This window comes from Octopus bimaculoides, chromosome 2, assembly GCF_046866305.1.
Source record: "Octopus bimaculoides isolate indiv1 chromosome 2, ASM4686630v1, whole genome shotgun sequence".
Taxonomy (NCBI): Eukaryota; Metazoa; Mollusca; class Cephalopoda; order Octopoda; family Octopodidae; genus Octopus; species Octopus bimaculoides.
This window is the reverse complement of record NC_142929.1, coordinates 178,238,001-178,251,105: the sequence shown is the minus strand read 5'-3', so window position 1 is coordinate 178,251,105 and position 13,105 is coordinate 178,238,001. Positions and strand designations below refer to the sequence as shown.

The following is a 13,105-nucleotide window of genomic DNA, read 5'->3' as shown; positions in this document are numbered from 1 at the left end:
TACCAGGGAGCAGGAAACGAAAAGCTTTTAAAAACAGTAGAAATAAGTGAATAAGAGTCGAAGTAGGAGAGGGAAAAGAAAAGGATAAAATAAAATAGAGAAGGACTAGTATTTATTTCCCTCTATCTTGTTTTTTTCTCTTTTTTTATATATAATTTCGTATCCCTATTTATATCTCTATCTATGAAATATATGTATCTCTCTATTTGTCCATCTATCATTCTCTCTCCCTTCTGTGTCTGTTTGTCTGTCTGTATGTCTGTGTATGAAAAAATCGCCTCTCTTCCTTTTTCATTCACAAGTACCCCCAGCAACTTCAGTACAGATCAGTACATTTGCGGGTATGCGGGTATGTATACTGACTTATGTCATTAGCCTTGTTGTTTTGCACTGTACACTCACACACACATATACACGCACACAGTTACACACACATAAATATATATGAAATCTATTTCTACCGTTCACTATTATTATGATATTTGTTGCTATTATTGTTGATATTTAACATTGTTTACTGTCATTGCTATAATTGTTGTTCACAGAAAATATCATTGTTATTATTGTTGCTGCTATAGCTGTTGTCGTAGTTGTTTTAATAGTAGAGTCCCATAATCATTACAGTACCGTGCGATAAAATGTTATGCAATATTTAATTACGTTTATTTACATTAAGTTTTTTTCTGTTCAATCCCATTCAACATTCCCCCTTTAACATCGCACTCGCAAGGGTCTATGAATGTCGCTAACAGTTCAATAACAAAAAAAATTCGTCATCGAACTCAGCATGTAACTTCACTAAATTTCCTCAAAATCCCCAAGCTTATAAATGTGTAATCCTTGCGCCAATGTTTGGTATTCTTTGTTGTTCTTGTTATTGGTGGTAATGTTATTTAGCCCCAGTTCAGCATTGAGAGAACAGACCTATGACAGAAATTCATCCCAATAATGACCCTAACATCTTTTTCTTAGTTACGTAGGACCTCACGATTTAATGCTTTTGTCTTCATTTAGTATTCACATAGTGGTTTGAGGGAGATTCGGCTGTTGTTTTAAGTAGGACGAGTGACTACGTGTAGGTCAGTTTGGGGTCAGTTTAATCGACTCAATCTCCAATAAATTTTGCAGCAGTGTTTCCTATGTTAGAAAAAAGTATTGTTGTTATTCTTTCTACTATAGGCCTGAAATTTTAGAGGAGAGGATTAGTCGATTACATCGCCCTAGTGCTCAATTGGTAGTTATTTCATCGACCCCCGAAATTATAAAAGGCACTGTCAACCTCAGCGAAATTTATTACTATTATTATTATTGAAATAAAGAATTATTATTATTATTATTATTATTATTATTATTATTATTATTATTATTATTATTATTATTATTATTATTATTATTATTATTGTTGTTGTTGTTGTTGTTGTTGTTGTTGTTATTATCGATGGTGTAAAACGAGAGTTTAACAAGAATCGCTGGAGCGTCTGTAAAAAATGCTTTACGTTATTGTGTTTTTGCTCCCTACGTTCTAAGTTCAAATCCTGCAGATGTCAAATTTTATATTTATATTTCCAGGATGGATAAAATACAGAAATAGTCTCAGTATTAGGGTTAATGCTATCAATTAATCCCATCCCCTGTGCCTTAATCAGAAACCACTATTATTACCGATGATCGTGGTGAAGGTGGCGTTATTTTAAAGGACATCGGATGGCAGAATCAGGTTACCTTCTGGTATTTGGTTTGCGAGTTCAAACACTACTGCAGTGAAAAAAGACTAAGTGTTAAGGGAGCCTTAATCGATTATATATATATATATATATATACACACACATCAAAAATACAATTAAAACAACTGTGACCTTATTATCTGACATCAGAATTATTGTTTGTTGTTGTTGAGCTCAGTAATATTTCAGCTTTGACTGTTCTTTATTTTGCCTAAGTGTAGCGAACCCAGGAATATGTGATCCCAGTCATCTCACACCCTACGTGCTCAAACAGTAGGTTATGATTTCTGGAAAGTTAGCTATTGTTTCGAACAGGCTAATAACACCGTAGAGGTTCCCTTCTTTATTTTTCACATGCTACATGTAAACATAGTGACACACATGTATGTATATTTGTATTGTTGCATGCATGTGTTTGTGTATCGTTGTTGTTCTTATCTCCAACACATTCATGTTCGAGCAAACCTATATTCATAGTGGTTCCAGTCTTGACCATTCCATCTGGCTGTTCTAATTTCCAAACATTATTTATTAACAAAGCATGCTACATAATTCAAAGTGTTCTTTCTGTTTTACACTAAAAGTGCTATTTGGATGCCATTTCCAGTAGCACTTAATGTCACAGACTGTCCATTCTTGGTTGATAATGTTGTTGTTCTGAGGATCAGATCAGCTCTACATGGGTAGACATACGATTCAAAGATATCTCAAATGTGATGAGCGCGTCATTTTTATTGTTGTCAGTATTTGTATTTCAGACATAGCCTGTCCGGACTACATTATGCAAGGTGTTAATTTTGTTGTGAGAAGGGGTTCATTATTTCATGGAGATTTGCCTATCACTTCTAGCAGACGGAGCCACGTTGGTTGGAGGTTCTCTGGGGTACGTACGATGTCGAACGGTGGAAATTATTAAATGCGGTCTAATTACATTTAGGTTCATTGTATTGTGTTCTGCTTCCAAGTTTCTGTGAGCTCAACTTGCATCTCACCTCTTTTCTGCTAGTAATCAGTGAAGTAAGTGTGGATAGAGTATTCAGAGTTCTATAAGGATTATCTCTCTATGCTTGTCCCTTTTGTATTGCCACTTACTCATTGCTGGATCAGCCGAATTGACAGAGACGCAATGACTTACGGGACTTCTTCCTAATATCTGCTTTCTAAGGTTGAATCCCAGTGTCATCAACTTCGAATTTCGTCTCACGGGAGTCAAAAAGATTTGGTACCAGACATGTACAGAAGGCAATGGTAGTAATTAAGCCCCCTAAACTCAAAAGAGCTTCAATTCCGCCTTAATTACAAATCATTACACTTACTATACGAGCAACAATGTATTGAGATCATATATATATATATATATATATATATATATATATATATATATATATATATACGGGCGTGTGTGTATATTTATATATATATGTGCGTGTATGTATAGATTTATATATGTATTTTTTGTGTATATGTATATATATATATATATATATATATATATATATATATATATATATATATATATATATATCCAAATATGTATATATTTGATTATGTGTGGCTGTGTGGTAAGAAACTTCATTCCCAATCACATGGTTGCAGGTTCAGTTCCACAGCATGTTATCTTGGGGTAGCGACTTCTAGTAGACCCTCGGGCCGACTGAAGCTTTGTGAGTGGATTTGGTAAATGGAAATCGGAAGAAGACTGTCAAGTGTGCGTATATATATATATATATATATATATATATATATATATATATATATATATGTAAGTATGTATGTATATTAGCCATCGTTGCTTGGCAGCCGCTGTTTGTTTGCTTCATTCTTACTTAGCGGTTCGGCATGAAAAGGCCAATAGAATAAATAACAGGTTAAGGAAAATATTAATAATTACTTGGATCGATTTATTGGACTACATGCTTCAACTTACACACACACAAACACACACACACACGCATATATTTATATATATATATATATATATATATATATATATATATATATATATATATATATAGAAACATATAACTTTACGCTGCGGCCAGTCTGGGTCACAGCCTTGAAGGATGTAATGCAATAAATCCATCCTAGTAATTATTAATATTTTCCTACGATTGATACATACTCTGTTGCTCGTTTCGTGCTTAATGATAATGACGTAAACATGCAGCGGCTGCCACGCAATGATGGATAGCAAACACACACGTACACATACACACATACATACATACATACATGCATATATATATATATATATATATATATATATATATATATATATATATATATATATATATATGTTAGTGTGTGTAAATATATATGTATATATATGTGTGTGTGTATATATATGTATATGTAAATATGTATATGTATATATATATGTATGTATATGTGTATATATATGTGTATATGTATATATGTATGTATATATATGTATGTGTATATGTATGTATATGTATATATATATATATATATATATATATATATATATATATATATATATATATATATATATATATATATATATATATATATATATAAATATATGTATATGTAAGTATATATAGATATATATATATATATATATTTATATATATATAATATAAATACGTATATATATATACATAAATATACATAAATATATTTATATTAATAAATTATAGGGTGGCAAAGAAAATTTTAGAAATTTTATTTACCACCAGTGGTCTAGCGAGAGTAAAAACAGTCAATAGACTATGTATTATTCATTAGAAATGCAGAGACGCCTATAATAGGACATCTATTTCTAGCGAGTAGATGTCCTATTATAGGCGTCTCTGCATTTCTAATAAATATATTTATATATATATAAATATATACAAATATATCTATATATATATATATATATATATATAGGTATATATATATACATAAATATACATAAATATAAATATATATATAAATATATACAAATATATTTATATATAGGTATATATATATAAATATATATATTCATATATATATATATATATTATATATATATCAAATTAATAGTAATATACATATGTATATAATTATATTAAAGGAGTAAGGGTAAAAACGACCTATCTCCAGCATCAACAATCTGCCGATACCTTGATGGTATCAACACTGGAAGCATGTTGGAGATAGATTTTTTTCGTCCTTGCTCCCATAATATAATTATATACATATGTATATTATTATCAATTTAATGTATAAATTGTCTATAAAATTTTAAAGCAACCTCACTTCCTGATAAAAACCATTAACGTAATATTTATCCTTATATTCTATTATGAGTTAATAAATAAAATATATAAATATATATATATATATCAATATATATATTAGAAATATAAATTTATATAAATTTATATATATATAAATACATATATATATATATATATATATATATATATATATATATATATATATATATATATATATACGTGAAGAGAGCAAAGCATAAAGACAGAAAATCACGGTGGTGCTTCAGCATGACCACAGCCACTTGGCTGAAACCCATAAATAAATAAATATGTATGTATGTATGTATATATATATATGTATATATATATATGTATGTATGTATGTATATATATATATATGTATATATATATATAAATATATATATATTTATGTATATATATATATATAAATATATATGTATATATATATACATATGTGTGTGTATACATAGATGTGTGTGTGTGTGAGTGTGTGTGTGTGTATGTGTATATATATATTTTGTTAGTTTCAGCTCAAAGCTGTGGCCATGCGTGGGCACTGCCGTTTTGCTACACGGTTATTTATGAGAGCCTCCTCTAACATGTGGAATTTGATGAATAAATGGGTTTGATGTCACTACCCTCATTTGCATTTCCTGCCACGAGGTAGGTTCATCTGGGACTCTCTACAAGAAGAGGACCAGTTTTGATTTGAAAACACCTACACCCATTTTGTGTAGGTCTCTCAGGATTTTTTGGAGAATATTAAGAAGCTGTGGGCTCCTGATACCTAGATTTTGGCACTGTGCGGGACGTAAATTTAATATACAAGTGGGCCGAAATAAATAACATGCAATTCAACGCTGGAAAAGTACAAGCACTACACCATCAACTCACGAATACAGTACAATCTACATATACAGGACCTGAAATCACTACAATCCCAGAGTCACGGGCAGTGAAAGATTTTGGGATCAGTATGTGCAATGATGCATCATTTTATAATCACATTAGCAAGATTGCAGCAAAGTGCAGACAACTAGCAGAATGGATACTGAGATCTTTCAAGACAAGAGACCAAGAAACTATGTCGACCCTGAGGAGAATCTTTGTTCTCAGCCTCCTGGACTACTACTCCCAGTGATGGTCGCCGCAGAGCGCCAAACAAACAGCGGACCTTGAAGCAGTCCAACGACACTAAACTAAAATGATTGAAACAGTGTAGCGGATGAGAAACAGGGATAGGCTGAGAAAACTACAGCTTTACTCCCTGAAGCGAAGGCGTGAGAGATATGTAATAATATACATATGGAAAATCCTAGAAGGACTAGTACCTAAATTTGGCGTTGAGTGTTATACAAATGCCAGAACTGACCACCATTGTATTGTACCAGAGGTACCATCCACTTCATCTAAACTCAGGACCAGGTACTGAAATAGTCTAGGGTTCAAAAGCCCAGAGCTCTTCAATGCATTGCCACAAAAATTAAGAAATCTGCATAAGGTGGAAGTAGATGTCTTCAAAAAGGAACTAGACATCCTCCTCTTCACAATACCGGATGAACCAACAGTTCGACATGAGGTACAGAGGAGGGCAGCGGAATCAAACTCCCTTATGCACCAAATGCACCAACAGCTGGGACAAACGCACATACAGGAGTGCTGATGTGAAACACCCAGGCTGAGGAAGTTAGAAAAACCATGGTGGTGCTCCAGCATGACTATGGCCACATGGCTGAAACGAATAAACGAGTAATATATATTAGTTTCACCTCAGCGTTGTACCCATGCTAGGGTACCGCCGTTTTGCTACACTGTTATTATTGAGAGCCTCCTCTAATATGACATTTGGTGAATAAGGAAGTTGGATATCACTCCCCTCATTTGCACATTTTGCCGCGAAATAGGTTCATCTGGGACTCTCGACAGGAAGGGGCAAAGTTTTGATTTGAAAACACCTACATCGACTTTGTGTAGGTCCCTCAGGCTCTTTTGAAGAATATAAAAAAGATGTGGGCTCCTGAAATCCAGGCTGTTGCAGTAACTGGTCCCGAAGCGCGATGGCATCGCTGGGATATTTGGCACCGTGCAGCGTCGACCCGTTCTGTCATTTATGTAGCTTTCAATGCCAAAATATGACACAATTCCTTCCAGATGTTTATCACTGCATACCCTCCCGCCTTCGCTCCAAGGAATAGAGTCTTAGCTGTTTCAGACCTTCCCAGTAGCTGAGCTGTTGCAATGAGACGATCTTCTTTGTGAATTTTCATTCGATTGCTTCAAGGTTGCCTGTTAGCTTTACACTGTCGGGTGACCATAGCTGGGAGCAGTAATCCAGGCGGCTGAAGACGAATGTCCTCCAGAGGACCATCATGGTTTCCTTATCTCTGGTTCTCAACGTCCTCAGTATACATCCAGCCAGTCGTCTGCACTTTGTCGCCATCCTGTTAATGTGTACTTGGAAAGAGGTATCATCACTCATGTCGATACCCAGGTCCCGCACTGATTTAGGTTCTGGAATTGTAATCTCCTGTGGACCAGTGTACTCTGTAAGTTTTATATTCAGTTTTGAACAATGGTTACGCAGAGCTTGGAGTTTTTCAGCATTAAACCACATATTATTGTCCTCAGCACATCTCTAAATTGAGACCAACTCCTGCTGCAGGTGTGCAACATTGCAGGGGCTCTGTATTTTCTGCGAGACTTTCATATTGTCTGCGTAGCTAGCAAGGGTGGCTATCCGGGCAGCTGCGGGCATATCTGAGTGGGCCACTATGAAAAGCAGTGGTCCCAAGACCGTGCTCTGTAGAACACCGCTCACCATTTGTGTTTTATTTGAGATGATTCCATTAGGCCACTACTGCCTGACTTCTATCTTTCAGAATGTCATGTAACCACTCTCCGAGTTTTCCAGCTATGCCAAGATCACGTAGTTTGTGGCATATCATACTATGATCCAATATATCGAAAGCTTTTGCAAAGTCAAGTTATTTTATGTCCACAATTGAGTTGTTGAGTAACTGCCTCAACACCCAGTCATAGTGCTGTAAGAGATGGGTCAGGCAACTCCTAACTGGTCGAAAGCCATGCTGGATATCACTCAGCAAATCGTTTTTGTCTAGGAATGCGATTAGTTTTCCTCTGTCTATCCGTTCCATAACTTTGCTGATGTGTGAAGACAGAGAGATAGGCCTATAGTTTTTGGCTTCTGCTCTGCTTCCTCCTTTATGGATTGAGCATATAATTCCCCCCTCCAGTTTGTTTAGCAGATTGCCATTTGCAAGAAAGCTCTGGAAGAGAATCAGCTGTGACTTCACCAGGGCACGCTTACACGACTTGAGGAGGATTGCTGGGAAACCATGAGGACTATCAGTTGAGTTTGCGTCCATATCTATGGCTAGTAGTATATCTTATTTGCTAATGTAGATGTAATCCATTGTAACTGCCTCGCTGGTTATAGATGAGGCGGCAAAGAAATCCACTGGTTCGTTCCCTTGTCTGTGTTCAAATAGGATGGTAAAGACACTTTTGAACTGGTCATTCAGTACCTCGCTGATCCTATGAGGGAGTCATCCTTTTGGAAGAGGGATCCTATTTTGCGGCGTATTGAGGTTGTTTCTTTGGCATAATGAAAGAAGGCCTTTGTGTTTGACTTAATGTTTTTTTTATAACCCAGGCTTCTTTGTCTGCTCTCTCCCTCACAGGATTGTTGCAGGCTTTTTTCAATCTCCATCAGTCTTGTTTTCAGCGGGACCTTTCACTACTTTTGGCATGTTGGTGGAAGCCATTTGCAACTTTCGTCCGTCGTTTCATGAAGTTCTTCCTCTCCCTTGGAATCTTGTTCCTACTTGTGTTGACCTTGTACTCAGGAACATTTTTCTGGCATATGGTTTGCATAACAGTCATGAAATCTTCTAGTTTCCTGCCAATGTCTAGTGTGGAGAGACATTTCGACCGGTCCTGTCAGAGGATCTCTTTTCGGATCGATTTCCAGTCTGCTTTGTCGAAGTTCGGATTGGAGAGATTTTGGATGCTTTCTTTAGGCTATATGTCTCTGGCTACTTTTGGTCCATACATAGACAGCTCTATTGTGATGTAATCCAAAACGAATATCGGCGTCACTTTCACATTATGAGCGATGTCCACATTGTTTGTGAAGCAGAGATCCAAAATGTTATTCGCCCTAGTTGGTCTGAGCACAACTTGCTCGATGAATAGGGCATTGGTGGGGTTGAGCAGGGAATCCACCTGTGCTTGTTTGCAATGAGTCATTCGAGAGAGCATGAGGTTTTCGGGCCATTTGGCATTGGAAAAGTTGCACTCATAAGAAATACGCTCACATGGTGTTCCAGTTTCATGAGGATTTCTTTAATTCTTGTGAAGAAATTTCCTAACTTGCCTATGTGGTTTGGAGCATCCGATGGGCGAATTGTATTGCATATAACTATATTGTGTTTTCTTATGTATACAATTAGTGTAACATACTGAATTTGAGTATGACAGTAAGACCTGGGGCGTGAGGTCTTCACGGATATATATAGCAACTCCACCATGGCTTCTTTCCCTTCTGTCTGTTCGCAGTATGGTATATTTTGGTACGTGTGCTTCTGTATATTATATCAGGGCTCATATGAGTTTCCATGAGTGCTATGCATAGAGCTTGATTGCATGCAGCAAGGTTTCTCAGGAAACAAATTTGCTTTGTTGTTGTGATGCAACAGGCCTCCGATATTTAGTAAGAATATTGGCGTGACGATTGTGCAGGCATTAGGGGAGGCCATTCCCTGTCTGTTGATTGCGCTGGTCTTGCGCACTGGTGGACAAGGTTCCTTGTTTGGGTTTGAGGTAGCCGGGTCGGCTGCTGCACAATCTTTTACGCCATGCGCAAAAAAGACTCTTGTTCAGCTGCTGCCTTGCGCATTACATCTGAAAGGCGCACTGCATTTGTATACTTTTTCTTTGGAGACGATTAGTGCCTTTCCTCAGGGAAATATTTCTCTTTAAGGCCCCTGTAGTTTTGGCGTGGTCTTGAGTGAGCAAACGAGCGGTTTTGGGACCGTCTTTCCCATGCCAACATTTGCTTTATAGATAAAATTTGCATGTCATTGACTTCACACTAAATTTCTTCTCTCCTCTGGGATTTTGGATTCCATTGGAGCCTCCATATTTGAGTTTTCTGCTTTTTGTTTGGTGGTTGAGGTTTCTGTTTTACTTATTTCATCTTTTCCTTATCTTCTCTTCCTTCTTTATGTATGTGTTCGTGTTCGTTCCTTCTTTTTCTGGTGGTAGCACTTGCATTCCTCTGGCGATCCAATGCAATGAGGACTCAATTCCTTTGCGGGACCACGGGCACAAGGCACTTCTGGTTGTTGTTTCCTCAAGTTCCCTATACTTATCAGCCTTTATATATATGTATATAAATATATAAATATATATAAATATATATATAAAATATAAGAAAAATATATGTGCATATATATAAATATACATATATAAATATAAATCTGGAGAATCTACAAGAATACATGCAAGCGCTAATTTATATAAACATGTGACATTAATAAAAATCTTTAAATGTACAACCATCCAGATATCTGAGCACGTTATTATTTTTTCTAATATATAATTCCTGTACATCACCTCCAAACCTAATATATAAATATAAATATATATATAAATATAGATATATATATATATATAAATATATGTATTTATAAATATATATATATATGCATAAATATATATATATAAATACATACATATATATATATATATATATATATATATATATATATATATATATATATATATATATAAATATATTTACAAATATGTATATATATATATATATATATATATATATATATATATATATATATATATACATAATTAAGGGATCAGCAAACAGTTACTTCACCACATACCGAAGTTCAGAAATAGCAGCTAAAAAGCTGAGACTCCAACAGATAGCATTACTTGTAACTCACAAAGGCAAAACATGAAGAAAAAACAATGAAAACTAACCAGTCGAAGTTAATCATAGACGCGTTTCTGGATTAGGAGCGATAAACACTCCATTTCCTTCATCGGTATGATATTCTAGTTGTAAATTCGACGGTGCTAGCAAATTGTGCATGCATGACAGAGTGAACATCATGCATCGGCACAACCTGGAAACACCTCAGAACCTACCTCGGCCAGCCAGTCCACTATTTCTCCTCAAGAAATTACCATGTGCGTCACAAGCAATACCGCAGAAAATTTGCGGTTTACTATCAGGGAGTGAATAATTATTACAATTAAAAGGGTAAAGGTTTATCAATTTATTAATTTATTAATAAATTAACAATTAATAATTTTTACCAAGCCCTTCGGTATGTAAACACCATTATCGGTGGAGAACTTATTTAAAAGTTCTTATACATTTATAAACATAAATTGATAAACCTTTACCCTTTTAATTATATATATATATATATATATATCCTTAAATCGTGTTAACATGCCCTGGCAAAACCCCTCCAGATCCTCTTCCAGAGCTTTCTCGCAAACGGAAGACTGCCAAGCAAGCTGAAGGAGGGAATAATATGCCCAATCCATAAAGGGGGAAGCAGAGCAGATGCCAAAAGCTATAGGCCTATCTCTCTGACTTCACACATCACCAAAGTCATGGAAAGGATAGTCAGAGGAAAACTAATTGCATTCCCTGAAGAAAATAAATTGCTGAGTGATACCCAACATGGCTTTCGACCAGGTAGGAGCTGCCTGATCCAGCTCTTACAACATTATGACTGGGTGTTGAAGCAGTTACTCAACAACTCAAATGTGGACGTAATATACCTTGATTTTGCAAAAGCTTTTGACAAAGTAGATCATGGTGTGATATGCCACAAACTGCGTGATCTTGGCATAGCTGGAAAACCTGGAGAGTGGTTACATGACTTTCTGAAAGATAGAAGTCAGGCAGTAGTGGCTAATGGAGTCACCTCTATGAAAACACAAATAATGAGCGGTGTTCCACAGGGCACTGTCTTGGGACCATTGCTTTTTATAGTCGCTCTCTTAGATATGCCTTCAAGTGCCCCGATAGCCATACTTGCAAGCTACGCAGACGATATGAAAGTCTCGCAGAAAATACAGAACTCCAGTGATGTTGCACACCTGCAGCAGGAGTTGGACTCAGTTTACAGATGGGCTGAGGATAATAATATGCAGTTTAATGCTGAAAAATTCCAAGCCCTGCGCTACCAACGCCCAAAACTGAATATGAAACTTACAGAGTACACTGGTCCGCAGGGAATTTCAATCCCAGAGCCTAAATCAGTGAGAGACCTGGGTATCGACATGAGTGATGATGCCTCTTTCAAACTGCACATTACCAGGATGGCAACAAAGTGCAGACGATTGGCTGGATGGATCTTGAGAACATTCAGAACCAGAGATAAGGAAACCATGATGATCCTCTGGAGGACATTCGTCTTCAGCCTCCTGGATTACTGCAAACAGCTGTGGTCACCCATCAGTGTGAAATTTTACAGCAGACCTTGAAGCAATCCAGAGAAGATTCACAAAGAAGATTGTCTCTTTGCAACTGCTCAGCTACTGGGAAAGGCTGAAACAGCTAAGACTCTACTCCCTGGAGAGAAGGCGGGAGAGGTATGCAGTAATATACATCTGGAAGATCCTGGAAAGAATTGTGCCAAATTTTGGCATTGAAAGCTACACCAATGCTAGAACGGGACGACACTGCATAGTGCCACAAAGATCCCAGCAATGCCATCGAGCTTCACGACCAGTTACTGCAACAGTTTGGGTTTCAGGGGCCCACAGCTTTTTAATATTCTCCCAAAGAGCGTGAGGAACCTGCACAAAGTAGATGTAGGGGTTTTTAAATCAAAGCTGGACCTCTTCCTGTCGAGAGTCCCAGATGAACCTACCTCGCGGCAGGAGGTGCAAAAGTGGGTTGCTAAATCAAACTCCATTCTTCACCAAGTGCCACAAATTGTAAGAGGGTCCCCGTAATAACAGTGTAGCAACACGGCGGTGCATCAGCATGGCCGCAGCTCTAAGCTGAAACTATAAATATATATATATATATATATATATATATATATAGATAAATATATAGATAGATAGATAGATAGATAGATAGATATA

The 13,105-nt window shown here is 36.2% G+C and overlaps 1 protein-coding gene across 7 annotated transcripts in view; it reads left to right on the top strand.

Moving 5' to 3' along the window:
• The window catches only part of LOC106882686 (vitamin D3 receptor), an 886,520-nt gene that overhangs the window by 21,643 nt on the left and 851,772 nt on the right, over positions 1-13,105 (top strand). For 2 of the 7 annotated variants that reach the window (XM_052965751.2, XM_052965745.2), the window contains exon 1: positions 114-349. The exons of 1 other annotated variant lie outside the window; for it this stretch is intronic. The gene's annotated coding sequence lies outside the window, so the exon portion shown is untranslated. Of the gene's footprint in view, positions 1-109; positions 350-13,105 lie in introns of those variants that run through there. 4 more of the 7 variants (XM_089348109.1, XM_089348107.1, XM_089348108.1 and 1 more) reach the window with 4 other exon arrangements.